This window comes from Hevea brasiliensis, chromosome 11, assembly GCF_030052815.1.
Source record: "Hevea brasiliensis isolate MT/VB/25A 57/8 chromosome 11, ASM3005281v1, whole genome shotgun sequence".
In the NCBI taxonomy this organism is placed as follows: domain Eukaryota; kingdom Viridiplantae; phylum Streptophyta; class Magnoliopsida; order Malpighiales; family Euphorbiaceae; genus Hevea; species Hevea brasiliensis.
In genome coordinates this window covers 44,549,950-44,567,052 of record NC_079503.1, presented here as the reverse complement: position 1 = coordinate 44,567,052, position 17,103 = coordinate 44,549,950, and the positions used below count along the sequence as shown (strand labels likewise).

At 32.8% G+C, this 17,103-nt stretch overlaps 1 non-coding gene across 1 annotated transcript; it reads right to left on the bottom strand.

Annotated features, from left to right (window-relative positions):
- Positions 1-2,123: 2,123 nt before the first annotated feature.
- Positions 2,124-2,227, bottom strand: LOC131170971 (U6 spliceosomal RNA). Its single transcript, XR_009141731.1, has one exon. It is a non-coding gene; the product is annotated as a U6 spliceosomal RNA (small nuclear RNA).
- Positions 2,228-17,103: the final 14,876 nt, after the last annotated feature.

The following is a 17,103-nucleotide window of genomic DNA, read 5'->3' as shown; positions in this document are numbered from 1 at the left end:
TCCATTTGCTATGAATATTATGTTATCTTTTAATTCCAGTTCTTGATTAAAAAGATTTTCTCATCAGAAACACTTTTCTGATTAAATCTATCTGTCCTGGCCAGGAACTTGAAACATCAAGAACAATTAAATGAACATAAGATTTTATCTCTATTTACTTAGAGGAACAGATTCCATCTTGATCAACACCTACCTCCATATATAACTAGTAGGAGCCAACACATGCCCATATACCCATACACAATACAAGTATGAAAGCAGTATCAAACTCAAACTACCTATATATAAGATAACTGTGCTATCTCAGGTCTAAAGATTATATGCACTGATATAATTTATGACAAAACATTGACAAGAGTAAACTCCATGTGCTTGTCATAAGTGTCACTGGTTCTGCCTACTTATCATTTATAAGTGCCTATCATGTTTGTCATATGGCATGAGACTCACCATTCCATCTTATTTATATCTCATATAAATAACTTGGGAACAAAACATGAATACAATCTTTTTGAATAAGTCATGTCCATATTATGAAGTATCCTCGATTGTGAACCTATTTATGATACTTTGTAGTAGAAATACTGTCACTCATATTCTTAACAACTTAAGAATAGAATTTCTAACAAAATATCAATGAACCTTTTCTATTACACATAAATATCTTATGTAAATGGAAAAGTGGAAATGCCTTTTATTAATAAAAGCATGTACAAGATACATACTAAATGATATGCTCTAGAGCATACTACTAACACTAATAACATATGCAATATCTTGTCTTATACACAATTTAACCTACTCAACTTCTCTCTTTAGAAGCCTTAAAAGAACCTCCTTAAAAAAGTTGGATATCATGCCTCATAGGCAATAACCCTTTCGAATTAAGCATGTTGCCTTTAAACGTCTTTTCCAATTACATACTATAAAAGAATTCTATTATTCTTATTTGCTCTATCTCTATAGATGCGAAAATAAGAACATAGGTTTCATTTCTAAGTCATTTATGGAGAAAGATATATGCTACTAAACTTTACAATCGCTAGTACACTAATTGTCATTTCCTATTAATGAAATGTCACCTCTCTACAAGATTAGATAAGAGATTTCTCCCATTAACCTTCTTATACATACAAGACTCCTTGATGTTTTGCTTAAGACCATTAGTGGATCTATTAAGCTTATATACTTTGTAACATTTCCAAAATCATGTCTTCCTCCATGTTTCCATTAAGGAAAATAGTCTTGACAACTAGTTGTCGAAACTCACAATCATTGTGTATAATGATATTGTTATTAAATCTAAATGAATTCAAGCATAGCCTCAGGTAAGGAGGTTTTCTCATAGTCAACCCATTTCCTATAAGTGAAACTCTTTCCACAATTAGTTTTGCCTTATAGGTTTCTATCTATTTATTAGAACCTATCTATATCTTGACAAACCTTTTAACTCCCATTATAGGAAGGTTTATAAGAATATATATATAGTTTTTAATGATTAAATCTGTAATGCCCCTTCCTGGCCCACTAGATAGTATTATTCACTTTGGCCCATTGGACCTCACAGCTTTGTCCCTTGGGCCCCTTCTTTAAGGCCCAAAAGTGCGCTATCTTGGTTAGAAAGCTTGCCACTTATATAGCCTATCACTTTCTCCTCCCTTTCCAATGTGGAACTCGGTCCATTCCTGCCCCTTGTCCTGGACCTCAAGCAATGCCCAGTCCTTTACCACAGTGTTCTCTACATGGCCACTTCTATCCTGAAGAGGCAAGTTGTTACAGACCCACTAACTTTGGCCTACTTCATCCCTGAACCACACTGTACTGAGGGAGGTCGACTCTGATACCATATGTAATACCCTTTCCTAGCTCACTGGATAGTATTATTTGCTTTGACCCACTAGACATCATGGCTTTATCCCTTAGACCCCTTCTTTGAGGCCTAAAAGTGTGCTATCCGGGTTAGAAGGCTTACCACTTATATAGCCCATCACTTTCCCCTCCCTTTCTGATGTGGGAATCTGTTCATTACTGTCCCCTGCCCTAGATCTTAAGCAATGCCTAGCCCTTTACTACAACGTTCTTTATGTGGCCACTACCATCCCAAAGAGGCAAGTTGTTATAGGAAAATTTTAGACCATTTCTCAATTTATGCGTGTCATCCTTGTGCAAGGGCCATGCTAATCTTCTTTGGATCGTTCCAATTTTATTAGATGTCCCCTTCCTAGCCCACTGGATAGTATTGCCCGCTTTAGGCCATTGGATCTCACGGCCTAGCCCCTTGGACCCCTTCTTTAAGGCCCAAAAGCGTGCTATCTAGGTTAGAAGGCTTGCCACTTATATAGCCCATAACTTTCCCCTCCCTTTCTTATGTAACACCCTTTCCTGGCTCACTAGATAGTATTGTCCACTTAGGCCCAATGGACCTCACGACTTTGTCCCTTGGACCCCTTCTTTAAAGCCTAAAAGCATGCTATCCGGGTTAGAAGGCTTGCCACTATATATCACATCACTTTCCCCTCCCTTTCTAATGTGGGACTTGGTTCATTCCTACACCTTGCCCTAGACCTCAAGCAACGCCCAGCCCTTTACCACAGCATTCTCTATGTGGCCATTGCCATCCCGAAGAGGCGAATTGTTACAAAATCTATTTTGGATCTTGTGGCTTTACCATTAATGAGAAATATATATCCAATATAATTTCTTCATTAATTGTATGATCATCTATATTACCAATCTCTACATAAATGAACAACTTTTATACATTCTAATGTAGAATTCTACATCTCTCCAAAAGATGAGATATAATAATAAACTCCAAGGTACCATTATGGTGACACTGTTAATAGGTATAAGCTCCTTACTGGAAGGATTTATATCCATTTAATTTGTTGTTTGATGACTCTTTATCTATTTTCTTCTTCCTTTCATTGTCATTTTCTCACATAAACTCTTTTATTAAGAACAATGACCCCACTTTTGACAACTTCTTGTTTAGTAGAAAGATGGAAATAATATCCTCGCTTTTAACAACTCCTTATTTAGCAGGAAGATGGAAATAATATCCTAAACTTACTTTAGGATACCTTACAAATTTATGCTTTATCAAATTCTCTTTTAACAACTCAGATCTTAATAAGCTCCAATTTAGTGTGTAACCATAATATATCCAATATGATATAGTGAAAACTAATATAGATCAAAATCTACTTGAAGATTTGAAGCTGTTAAAAATGGTAATCCCCATATGTTATAGTTTATCATATTCGTTCCCAACATAGCACAATTTCTCCTTTTAGACTCTCCATACAACTATGGTGTTCTAAATGGATTCTATTGGGATATAATATCTTGTTTCTTTGTAAGCTCATCAAATTTAGTACTTGAATACTCTTAGCCTTAATCAGATCAAGGAATTTAATATCTTTCCTATATATTTCTCTACTTCAGATTTGAACTCATTAAACTCTTTAGAAATTTCAAGTTTGCATTTCTCAAATGTAAACATTCTTAAAGTATTGAGAAAACCCTTTTCTAACCATATATGGATGAACCACATAAATATCCATGTATTGGTTCTAAAACTCTTTCAGCTTTCTTGATTTTGTCATCTTACCCTGAGAATAAGACTCATCAGATAGACTAATGAGGACTTAGTCCCTATCTCGCCAACTCATTGATCCTAGCTTTAGTAATTTGTCATAGTCGCAAAAGCGGAATTCATTTTAGATTACATTAGGTTTTGATGATTATATTACTCTCAATTTAATTGCTTGGGATTTTTTTGTTAATAATATCAATATAATAAAAATGATTGCTCAAGTAACCCATGTCAACATTTCATTTCCAAAATAAAATGTAAATATCATACATCAATCTATATTCCTATCCATTACAAGTTACACTTAATACAAAAATGATGCTTTAAAATATTAGGCACATTTAAACATTGTCTAAAGCAAAAATACATATACACAAAGATTAAACCCTATGGATTTGGTAGCAACCTTTGCTTTATGGGTAATATTCAGTCTATCTTCCTTTCTTATCCAAGATTTACTGACTGCTAATTCCTACATGTCAATACATTTGTGAGAACTAGCTCTAGTATTTATAATGATAAACTGTGAGTACTATTTGAATATCAATCGCAAGATATAGACATAACTTTATAAGGCATGTTATTCTTGCTCTTCCTATACTCCAAGTACTCTAGGCAATTCCTTTCATGGTGCCCTGCCTTTTAGCATTGGAACAAATTTCTCTCCCTATAGCTTCAACCTTTTTATCCTTGAATTAGCTCTAGGACACTTTCTTTGAACATATAGAGATTGAAACATTCTTATTCTTATTGCTCTTTCTTCTAGTCCTACTTAAGGTAGAAGCAGCTAAGGATGTTTCCTTTACTTATTGCTAGTTATAGCCTTTTGAGCTGTGACAAGCAATTTTAACAACTCTATAAGTGTACACTTCAGTTTGTTCATGTGAAAGTCTACAATAGACTTAAAGAAAAAGTTAGGAAGAAATTGCTAGATTAAATTTAGCTATGAGGTGAAAACCTTCAAGAATCCATGACTTAGCACAATCAAATTTTGCAAGTCATTTCCCGCATTCATTGTAACATCCCTATGTTTATTAGTTCCGTACATTCCACTGTTCCGGTGACCAGTGTCTGTCTGGAAAGTTGGGATGTGTAAAACCATATTTAAGTCACTTAGAAAAGCCACAAACAAAAATTAATAATAATTACATGAAGGTAAAATAGAAATCAAGAAAACAAGGCATAATGGGTTAAATGAGCCAAGGCCATAGCCATGGGTGACCGAACAGGGAAGTGACTGCAAGGACAGACGCTGCCTTATTTTCGAATGGGACCCTATGGCACCCCAGGCCTAGGGATAATTGCGAGGTTAGTGAAAATGTAAAAACTATAAAAAAGAATTGAGAACAAGTTCAAATAATTAGATCAAGGTTCAGGAAACAATCTAGAGTTATTGGTAAAACGGATCAGACCGGTAAGGGGCAATTTAGTCAATTCACCCTAAGAGATGACTCTTGGCCTAAATGTCCAATAAAATATAGGAAATTAATATTTTGAAAAATAGATTAAAAGAGTAGAGGTGTATGGAAGAAAATGAAAAATGGAAAATTCAAATTTAAAAAGGTTTTATGACATCATCCTATGAAGTAAGCGCGACCCAAATAAAAATTTTAATTTTTAATTATTTAATTATGGGGATAATTACACATAAATAAAAAAAAATTAAAAGAAAAGAAATTGGTCTTCTTCCCTAAAAGCTAGCTACCCCTCTCTCTCTACTTCTCTCTCTTTCATTTCTTTCCTCCATTGAAGCTCACTTTGAAGCTTTTCTAACCCTAAATTCAATCATAAATCTTATAATTTCTTAGTTAAACCTTGTGTTTGGGTCTTGATTTGAAGATTTGGAGTCAAAATAGAAGAGGAAAAGTGAAGAGTTGGAAGATTTAAAGTGATCTAGTTGAGGTAAGTTTATATTTAAGCTTACTTACTTTAAGTTTCTTGAAATTAAGCTTGAGTAAGATGAATTAACATTTGAATGAATAAAATCAATTTTGAATTGGGGAAAAACCAATTTCGGCAACCATGGGGTATGGGAGGATTGATGTTTTAATTCAATTAAGCATGTGTGCAACCCCAAATAAGTAAGTAGATGTAAATGGTACACTTTAATTTCATGAATTGAGGCAATTGAAAAGTTAGGGTTCTTGGCAATTGGGAAATTAGGGAAAATTTAGGGATTTTCATGAATTGATGCACAATTGACATAATTGATGCTTAAATTGGTCAATTGGTGTGTTTATGAGTGTGGTTGAATGTGTGGAATGAATTGAAGTGTAAATGTGGTAATGTATGGAATGAATGAAATCCCTAAAATGATGAAACTTGGCAAGTGGCACCATGAGATGGTGAAAACTCATCTAATCAAATGAATGAGATGATAACACTTGTAAAATTAACTTTAATTAGTGGAAAACAACTCATCTTTACTAATTAAGTTTAGGAATTTAAATCTCTAAATGTTAAAGATTTCTTTACACTTTAAGGATATGGGAATCCCTAAAGCATAAAAAGCCAAAATCTTCTTTATTTGGGAGATAACTTTGAAAGAACAACTTTCGCTTTTCTTCATTTTTTACTTCAATCTTAAGCCAAAACGTCTCTACCCTTTCTTCTTGTGCTTGATTCAAGAGATATTAGAAGTTTTACTTTTGAATTAAAGTTAGAGAAGTTGTTTCTATAATCACCCATAAAAATTAAAACCATATAAGCCAAAAATCCTTCATTTATGCAATTGTTGGCCAAATAAATAGAGAGCACATAAAGGTTTTTGGTTCAAAGGTTAAAGCCTAGATCGATTTATTCGTGTGGATGGATAAAAGGACCGACATCTAGAGATCTAAGCTTCCTGAATTGGTGTTGGATTTGATTTAGCACCCAGTTGGTAAAATCCCTAAAACTTTAATTTTATAATTGTAATTTTAGTTTCCTAATGGCAAATAGCAATTGTAACACCCTCACTATAGCAATTCCGTACATTCTACTGTTCCGGTGACCGGTGTCGGTTCGGACAGCTAGAACGTCTAGAGAAATATTTAAACTAAAGTGAGGAACCATAATTAACTCAAATATTAATAAGAAAAATTTAGGAAAAATTTTAGAAATAAAATACAACCAAGTTAAATGAGTCAATGCCCTAGCGATGGGTAAACCAGTGGGAAGTTGTGGTCCTCGCAACTAGAAGCCCTAAACCAGGGAGAAAATTATTAAAATAATTTTTGGACTCCAAAGATGAGTCATTGAGGGTTCTATAGCATTAGAATGCCAAGAATATACTTAGAAAAAATTTTCAATCAGTACAGACAATTTTAGTCTATTAAGCCAAAGAGAGGGCATTTTGGTCATTTCGTCTTCAGAGATGATTTTTGGCCTACTTGTCCAGTTAAGTAAATAATTATTATGATATAAAATGGGAATAAATATTGCTAAAAATTAAATTGAAAATGAGTAGAGAAGAAAGGAAAAGAAAATGAAAGAAAATGCCAATTATGACATCACCATGTTGTCATTATACCATTTCCACCAATCACATTTAACCAAGCCCACTTAAAACAAATAAAAAGAGGTAAAAGGAGGTAAAAATAAACAAAAGCCATCTGTTTCTTCTTCTCAAACCCAGCCAGATGAAACCCTTCTCAAACCCCAACCTCCATGGAAGCTTAATGAAAGCTTCAAACCTCACCTCATCTCACCTTGAAACCACTATCTAGCTTCACAAAAATTGATCTTGCAACTTGAACATCCTCTAGCCAAAAGAGGAAGGAAAAAGGAAGTTTTTTTAGCTTGAAATTCAGCTCCAACAAGGTTAGTGTTCAAACTTTTTCTATTTTTGATTTAATTCATGTTTAATTGCATGAAGTAGGAAATGTAAGAAAACAAAATAAAAATGTGTGTGTATGCACCCTTATAATTTCGACAGCTAGGGTTGGTTAGGATTTGATGATTTTGCTTAATAGCAAAGTGGTTATGAGCTGCCCTTGGTATGAGATGAGTGATTGAATATGTTTGTGTAAGTGAAATGCAAGTGGAATGCATGAAAGAACTTGAAAAAAATGTGGACACTTGAACAACATTAGGGTTTGCTCATGTAATGGTATGTTAACCTTATAATGGTCAATTAGTAACCATTTGAATGTGTGTGAGGAGGAATTGAAGTGAGTAAGGATGTTGGAGTTGACCTTAGGCATGCTGCCATTGGTGACCTGCAGGACTGGGTGTGAGTCCAGCAGGTTTGGGCAGCTATAAATGGAGTTGTATAGGTTCAATTGGTGCAAGGATAATTGGACATGAAACTAGACATATAATGGCACAATTTTGGTGAAGAAACCCTTCCCAGAAAACCAAACCAAGTTGACCTACAAATTGCCCTAATCTGGGTGACTTGCATTCTGCCTGGGCAAAATGACTAAATGAACAGTATTTATTCATTTGGTCATAACTCAATGTAGAAAGGTCCAATTGACCTGAAATTTTACCAGCATACAGTTGAGAAATAGACCTACAACTTTCATGTGGAAACCAAACCCAAATTTTAATCATAACATGTTCAAAACCTAACTTGCAGTCAGTGTAGAAAACACTATAGAATTGGTTCTATCCAGAAAATCTGGAAATTTACAATCCGGCCAGTTATGGAGTTTAGCCCATAACTTGAGCTACAAAGCTCCAAATGGAGCGATTCAAAAAAAGAAATGTAACTAGACACAATAAGGAACAACTTTTATGAAGATAATTTTATCAAATTCCTACTGTGCAAATGACCAATAGAACAGTAAACTTAGTGCTTGAAATCTAAAAATTGTGAATAACTAACACTAAGCTTTGAAATTGTATTGGCAACCAATACTAACAACTTTAGAATGCAAAATATGGTATGTTGGGGATATTAGAACCAATGTACCTATTGTTTATGAAAAATTCAACATTTTAGTTGACTAATGAAATGAATAGTAACAATGAAACTTTAATTTCAAGATTTGTAAAATTTAAAAGTGTAATATGCCCTAGTACACCTAGTAAGATTGGTTTGGATAGGTTAGCATGCCAATAGGGTTCAGTTAGCAGTACTGCACATGGCATTATGCCATTCTATGATTTTATGGCTTTTAGCCATTCTAATATTATGATGATACTTAGCCCTATGCCTAATGTTTATTACAGCTTATCAGCTATTCTGTTACACACCGGGAGATACATATGTGACCGATGGTGTGACGGCCCGAGGTACTTGATACCTAGTGCCAGTTTACCCATTTATCCAGTCCAGTCATCCAGTATATGTTACTTGGGCAACCAAAAATGAAAGTTGATAAATTTAATGAGATAATGAATATAACAAGTACCAAATAAATAAGATTACAAATAATTACCAAAAATTTGTCTGCATGAGACATCAATACGTTCACTGCATATTTATTTCCTTTTAGTTCTTTTTATTTCATTATTGGCACCACTAAGTATTATTGCTTAGCGCGTTGCTTTTTATCACGCGTAGGTTCTAGAGAGACCGACAGAGAACCCAGTAGACCACAGAATGGGCGAGGCCATCCACAGTTCTGTATAGTATCCGTGTCACCTCACTGACTTTAGTGCATTGGTAGGACACTAGGTTTCATTTTGGTTTTTTGTAATTAACTTTTATTTTCTCATGTATAATTGAGACTTATGTAATATATTTTGGTATTAATGTAAATAGTGAAAATTTGTGTTTATAAATGAAAAATTAAGTATTTATTTATGACTTGTATATGAATATCATGTGAAATGAATGAATGAGAAATGAAAGTATTATTGAGAAATATTGAGACTTTGTTGATAAAATGGAGTTTGGAAATGATTGAAAACTTATTGGAAGTGTTTTTCACAGGTTCCGAAGAATTGTTTTCTCCATTTTTAGCGGGTACTCTGCCGGATTTTCTATAAAATTTGCGGAATCTCAAATAAATTTATGATTTCAATAAATGACTTAAATGAATTATACTTCACACATTGTACTTCATAACTATGAAAGAAATAAATAAGGAAGGATAAAAATAATTGAAATAAAATATGGTATTCTGGTACACTGTGTGGCATATCTTACTCGGCTACACTGTAGACGGGTAAGGGGTGTCACTGCAATTGAGTTATAAAAGTTGTAATTATAAATATGTGATATTTTGCTATAGACAGATGAGATTGCATGTGTTGCATAATACTTAGGGTTTAAAATTTTTAAAATTGCTATTTTTGTATCCTTTATGGTGTTTAACTTTCATCAACAAGCATGCAAATTTGAACCTTAATGACCTCAAATACATCCGTTCTTGGCCACTAAAGTATTTACTTACTCACAGCATCTTATGCTTAGCAACCACTTCAAGAAGATCTCTTAGACCAAATACACCATGCCTATGTTACCATAGCTGACAGTGCAAATGTCTAAAACTTCCTAAGTGATTACCTTAGTGGAGAGCCATGATATGGTTTTCAAAACAACACCACTATCAACTTAATTATTTTGGTCAAAAGATTCTTTGGCCGACTTAATTATCATTAGGTCTCACTTTGTATACATGCATATCTCATATATATTTAGTGAACATACATATCTCATACATACATTCATAATAATAATGTAAAAAGGATGATCATGGACTTTTCTATGGAACTCTAATCCCAGCCAAAAGGACTAGAGTTAAGTGCATCTTAAGTTATCATCCATCTAATACATGCACACACAAGTCTTCAAATCTTGATATCTTGTGCCCTTAATGATCTCATCAATGTGTTGGGCCTTCTTTCTTCTTGTAAACCTTGCCAATTTCTTCACATTTAGTATCAATGGCATGCCAAAGCGAGAATTACAAAAAAAAAAAAAAAAAGGTCATAGGCCCAAATAAATAAATATACAAACTAGTATGCGCTGTAGCAATTTATAATACAACCCATGGAAATAATAAATTAATTATTATAACTCCAAATAGAAAATAAGGAGATAAACACAATCGCATTAGTCTCTTAGTGTCCATGATCATACATCATGCATTTGCATACATCCAACAATAGAATGAAGAACTAGCATGGAACAATTCTTAGCATATAAGCATCTCATATTTATAATAAACTTTTGTAATCTCATCCCAAAAATATGTTATTTTTATTGAGAATCTAGTTAACTAATAAAAAAAAAACTTGATCTTAGCATCTTCATGCTGAAGAAAATAGTTACATGACCCCATGTAATTGCACACTTCGTTGCACTGCATTTACATGAGCAGACAACCCTGTTTACCAGGTCATGTAACTCTCTATTTTTAAGCCTCGTGTAACACTTACATGTACTCGTGTAATTGCACACTTCATTGGGTTGCATTCACATGAGCAATTACACGACCCCGTGTACCAGGTCACGTAACTCTTTGTTTTCTCAACACTTGAAATTCAAAATGCAAAACACGTGGGCCATTTCAAGAAAACACATACACAAGCCTGTGTAACATTTACACTAGGGATGTACAAAGAAACCGCTAAAATGATTAACTCGACCAATTCGAATAAATCTAAACCAAAATTAGTAGTTTTATATATTTAAATATTGGTTATGATTTGAAATTAATTATAAACTGCATTTTCGGTTTGGGTTTCGAGTTGACATAGTAAAAACCAAACTCCCATATATATATATATATATATATATATGTATGTATGTATGAGAAATACGTGAATAACTTTTTTTATTTTTTATTCTTATTTATTTTTACTGAATAATACATTATAAATTAATATTTTGTTTTTCAATTAATGTATGATAATATGTATATGGAAAAAGTTTAATAAGTGTTGAATTACAAAAGCCTAAAAAGTATTAAAACAAGTAAAAACTACCCAAATCGTACCCAACCCGACTAATGTGAAAACAGAACTATATGGTTTTGTAATTTAATTTGTTGGTTTCGGTTTGAATCCTATTAAAACTGACTTTTTCGGTTCTCTCCCAAATCGACCCATGTACACCCTTAATTTGCACCACCTCGTTTATTTGCACTTTTCACAATTTTTTGTTTCCAAAACATCACACAACCCGTGCAACTTTTGCACAACCTTGTGTATTTGTAATTTACAATAACATAGTCCCTTGTGTACTTTTTACACTACCTCATGTAATTGCATTTTTTAGTCACATAACTTTGTGTACATTTTACATAGGCATGTGTAATTGCACTTACCAGAAAAGTTACATTTTCAAAACTTGAAAATGCACAAATTTTGGATTCTTAGCCAACAATAAACATGCAACAACACTCCTAATAGCAAAATAGGTGGCTTTAATACCAATTAAAAGTGCAGTAAAAATGCAGGGTTGGGGATTAGGCAATTTTAATTTTAATTAACTTATGTATCATGCATCATATGCAACAATTTTTCATTTCTATGTTAACAATTAACATGCCCAACAAATGGCTACAACTCTTGTAGCCTAATTGGTCTTTTTAACCTATTTTGTCATTAGGAAGCTTAAAAAGAACAATCCTAACTAACTTAAACTTAGTTTTAGAGAATTTATCCAACAGGGCGTTGAATCAAATTCAACCACTAATCCAGGAAGCAGACCTCCAAAATATAGGTCCTCTAGTCCATCCACATGAACCGCCTCCAAATATCACCACCAAGCCATTAAGCCACATTTCTCTCATGGCTTTATAAGCCATGTAACTATATTAATTCTTCCCACATTACAATTTAGGAGAAAGTATAATTTAGTACCCTATGCTTTCGCGCATTTTCAATTCGAGGATTAAACTAAATTTCATTGCAAATTGAGGATTATATTATTGTGCCATTAGCACTTTAGGGATTAAGTGGCTAATAGCGTTAATTGTGGTGACATGGTGCTGATGTTAGCACTACATTTGACGTGGCATGCTAAAGTCAGCGACACATTTGAGGCAGCATGCTGACATCAGTGCCACGTTTGACATGGCATGTTGACGTAAGCACCACATTTGACACGGCATGCTAACGTCAGCATCATGTTTGATGAGGCATGTTGACATTAACGCCACATCCGCATCATATAAGCAAGCCCCTTAATTGCAAAAGGTTAAAAGTATAAGACCCTAACTTGAAAATAAAACAAAGTACTAACCCTAAATGTTGAAAGTGTGAAAATTTCAAAAGTACATGAAAAAATTAAGAAAGGGAGAGGAAATTAAAAAAAAAAGGTCAGGAAAGAAAGGATGGCATGGGGGAAGAGAGAGAGAGAAAGAGAGAGAGAGATACAATGAGTGAGTGAGAGAGAGAGGCATTAGAGAGTCACTCTGTATCTTTCTCCCTCTGCCTCCCTATCTTTCACTTTGTCACTCTCTCCCATGCCTTTTTATTTTCCTATTTACCTCTCTCTCTTTTTCTCCCTTCTCATCAAGTCACTCTATCTTTATCTCTCTTTCTTTCTCACTTTCTCTCCTAATTTTTTTTTATCTCATAATTAGTTGAAGTGAAAGAGAGGGGAGGAAAGTTGGATAAGAATCAATAGATAAAGAGAGAGAGAGAGAGAGAGAGAGAGAGAGAGAGAGGGAGGGAGAGATTAGAGAGAGAAAGAGAGAGAGATTGACTATCTCCCTTGCCTCTCTCCCTTTCTATCTCATTATGTCTCTCTTACTTCATATCTCTCTCAGTCTCTATCTCTCCCCCCCCCCCCAACCCATGCCACCTTCTTTTTCTAATTTTTTTTTTTAATCTCTCCCTCATCCTCCCTCTCTCTCTCTTTCCTAATTTTTTTCATGTAATTTTGAAATTTTTATGCTTTTAACACTCAGGTTAGAGGTTTGTTTTACTTGCAATTTAAAGACTTATACTTTCAACCTTCTGCAATTCAGGGATTGGCTTATGTGTGGCATTGATGTGGCACTACTTGATGATGTGGTGCTGATGTCAACATGCCACATCAGTGCCACGTTATAGCAATTAAAGATTTTACCCAACTTTTCCTCAATTTACTAATGACACGATAGTATAATCCTTGATTTGCAACGAAACTTAGCTCAATCGTGAAATTGAAAATGCGTAAAAGTACAGGCCACTAAAGTGTACTTTCCCCTATAATTTATTTCTAATATAAATTATATCATAATTAAACTCTTTTAATTATAAGCTAACATTTAACAACTAAATCTAAACGAATTTTCTTCTTATTACCCATTTCATTGAATTTAATTTCAAGTCATACTAGGGACTTTACAATCTTATTGCAAACTAAATTCATTAATTTACTTAATCACTTAAACTATCTAATTAATTAGATTAGATTAATATTGTCTTGATCACATTAGTTCTATTGTGTGTGACTTTTTAAGGTTCATGACTAATTGGCAATGAAAATATGATATTAGCTCTTTAATATCACTAAAACTCTTTCCATACCTAGAGTGAAATTTCTTTACTACTCTTAGTTCTTATAAATCATAGTTAACACCTAGTATAGCGTACCATAACTACCCAATTAGTGATGAATGACATTCATCCCATTCCTTAGAGCATTGATCATACATACCATCCACTAAAGTCTCTTCATTACAGAGTCTCAATCCTAGCTAGGATCATGATATATGTCAAACCCTAATTGCTTTGGATCATATGTCATCTTCTAAATTCTGATTCTTAACTAATAATCTCAAATCTAGTGAGCAACATCATGGAAGGGCTCAAATGAGGTCGATAGCATCACCTCAATCAACATGCAACTACAAGTAGAAGCCAAGAGCCTAAGAGCGACATGCATCATGGTAGGACTTAAAAGAGATGAGCGACATGGATCATGGCAAATAGGGAGACCTAGATGGGGAAACCCAAACAAAAATCATTTTTGGTAGACCCAGATGCCATATGGGGAGAAGATTCAACGGGCCTGTGTTTGTGGGGAAGAAGAAGAAGAAGAAGAAGAAGAAGAAGAAAAAGGGAGTGAGACACAAATGCTATTTAGGGAGGAGAGTTTGTGGAGAAGAAGACGAAGAAAAATAAAAAGATTAGAGAAGATTATGCGGTTTTGGTAACCCTAGACAAAGAGAGGACTAGGGAAAGAAGAAGATGGGTAAGGGTAGGAGAGCTAGTCTCGTGAGTGAGACTGAGAAGGTCTAGAGGGAATCGACATAGAACTAGAAAACGAGGAAAAAAAAAAAAGCAAAAAAAAGTATCAAATAAGCCTTTGTACTTTCAGTCAAGGGCTAAACAAGCCCAAAATTAAGTTTTAAGCTAAATAAATCTTTATACTTTCTAATTAGGCCACATAAATTCTCACCTAATAAAATATTATTTTTTTAATTTTAAATATTAAAAAAATTATGTATTATTTTAATTAAAATAAAATTTAAAGTGAAAAATAAATTGAAGAGCATGATGAACAAATTTATTTAATATTAAAATTACTATTTTTAATATTTTATTATTAAAAAATAATATTTTATTAGGTAAGGACTTATTTGGCATTAATTAGAAAATATGTGGGCATATTTGGCCCAAAACTTTATTTTGGGCATATTTGGCCCTTGATTGAAAGTGCAGGAGTTTATTTGATCTTTTTTCCAAAACAAAAAAGATTATATACGTATATACAAGAGTTCAAAATGACACAACATATGTAAGTTTGGTTCGATTCGATTTTTTGTTGATTTTTCGATTAAAAACCTGAACTGAACCACCGAACTTTGCTAAAATCCTACACCGAAATGAACTGATTAACTTAAAAAACCAAATCAAATCAATTTGGTTTGATTTTTTGCTTAATGAACATTGAATGCTCCCTCTAATTAAAAGGATAAATTATAAATTAGTCTTTAAGGTATGTCAAAAATTGCAAGTCAATCTATGCTTTGTTTATAAGTAATAATTTAGTTCCTGAGATTTGATTCCGTTAATATATTAATTCATGCTGTCTAAATTGATTGTTAAGTACATAACTTTTTTTTTTCAATTTGAAATAATTTAGTCCTTGAAGATTTGTTTTATGTCCTTACATCTAAATTTTATATTTAAATAATTATTTATTTAATTCTAAATAATTATATAGTTTTACAAAATTATTAAATATTTCTATAACTATAATTAATAAATAAATAATTAGTTAATAATATGTTTTTCAAAAAGTAATAACAAGTAACATATAAATTCTTAAAAAATTTACTTTTGTAAAAAGGTTATTTTATTTAGAATAATATTTTTCAATAATAAATAATTATTAAATTCATTAAAAATCATAAAAAAAAAATAAATTATCTAATATAATTTATTTTGATAATACATGATCGTTCATGAATCATTTAAAGTTATATTTTCTTTATAAATTATAAATATTTTAAAAAATTATATTTTAAATTAAATTTTCATTTAAAATATTTATAAGAAAAATTAAATAATTTGGTTGAAATGTAAATTTAATTTAAATATTAAAGAATTTTTTATCACAAACATTTGTTTTTGACAGTAGGATTTATTTTTATGTTGCATATTGGAATATTTGTTTTTATATAGAATAAGGATATGAACTACTAACATTGGGATTGTTGGTTGAGCAGAAAAAAACACAATTGAAGAATGTGGATAAAAGCTTGGAAGGTTCTATTATTCTTTTTTTTTTTTTTTTCTTAAGGAAACCTCACTATCCATTGATACTTCTTCTGGAATAAAACCTATTTCATGAATGACATTTTCTTGCTCAAGATAGAGATTCAACATCAGCATATTTAAGGTCTAAATGAGTGCTTTGATGAATTCGTTAAACCAACTTCACTGCTTACATTCATTTAAAAAATGTCTTTTTTTTTTCCACAAATAAAACATATATTAGATTTAGATATTTTTCTCTAAAAAGCTAACTTTTTTCGCTTCATCTTATATTGATGTGCCTCCAACAAGGTCAAGAATTTTCACTAACCCTACAACTTTGAAACAAGTTCATGAAAGTTGTAAGAAGCAAGTTCTCAGCCTAAAACATGGAAATTACAAGTTTAGAAACAATTTGAGCATCATTTACCATAAGCATAAAAGGTGGAAGCAAACATTGAGATCACATGACTTTGGCATGAGGCATACTAGATTTGGCAAGGGGCGTGCAAGAAGCAACATGGGGGATGCTAGGCATGTCATAGGGATTAATTCGGGCTAGGCTTATGCTAAGGAAATAAGCTTATCAGAGTTAAGAGAAAAAAAAAAAAAAAAAAAACTAAAAGAGACCCAATGTGGAGGTCCATGTTTAATTGGCTTGGTGGGCTTTGGAATAAAACATAGGGGACCAAAACTACTTTACTTGGCATGTGGTGTGTTGGTGGGGACAAGGGTGACATTTTTCAAGTTCTTATATACGTGGAAGAATTGAAGCTTAAGTGAGAGACAAATCCAAATTGCACAAGGAGTTGACTATCAACCTAGGTGGTATCTCCTTTCTCATTGACTGCCAAGAAGACCTAGTTTTCCTATTTCAATTATATTTTCTTATGTTTTCCTAGTTAGTTTATGTTTTCCTAATCCTAGTTGGT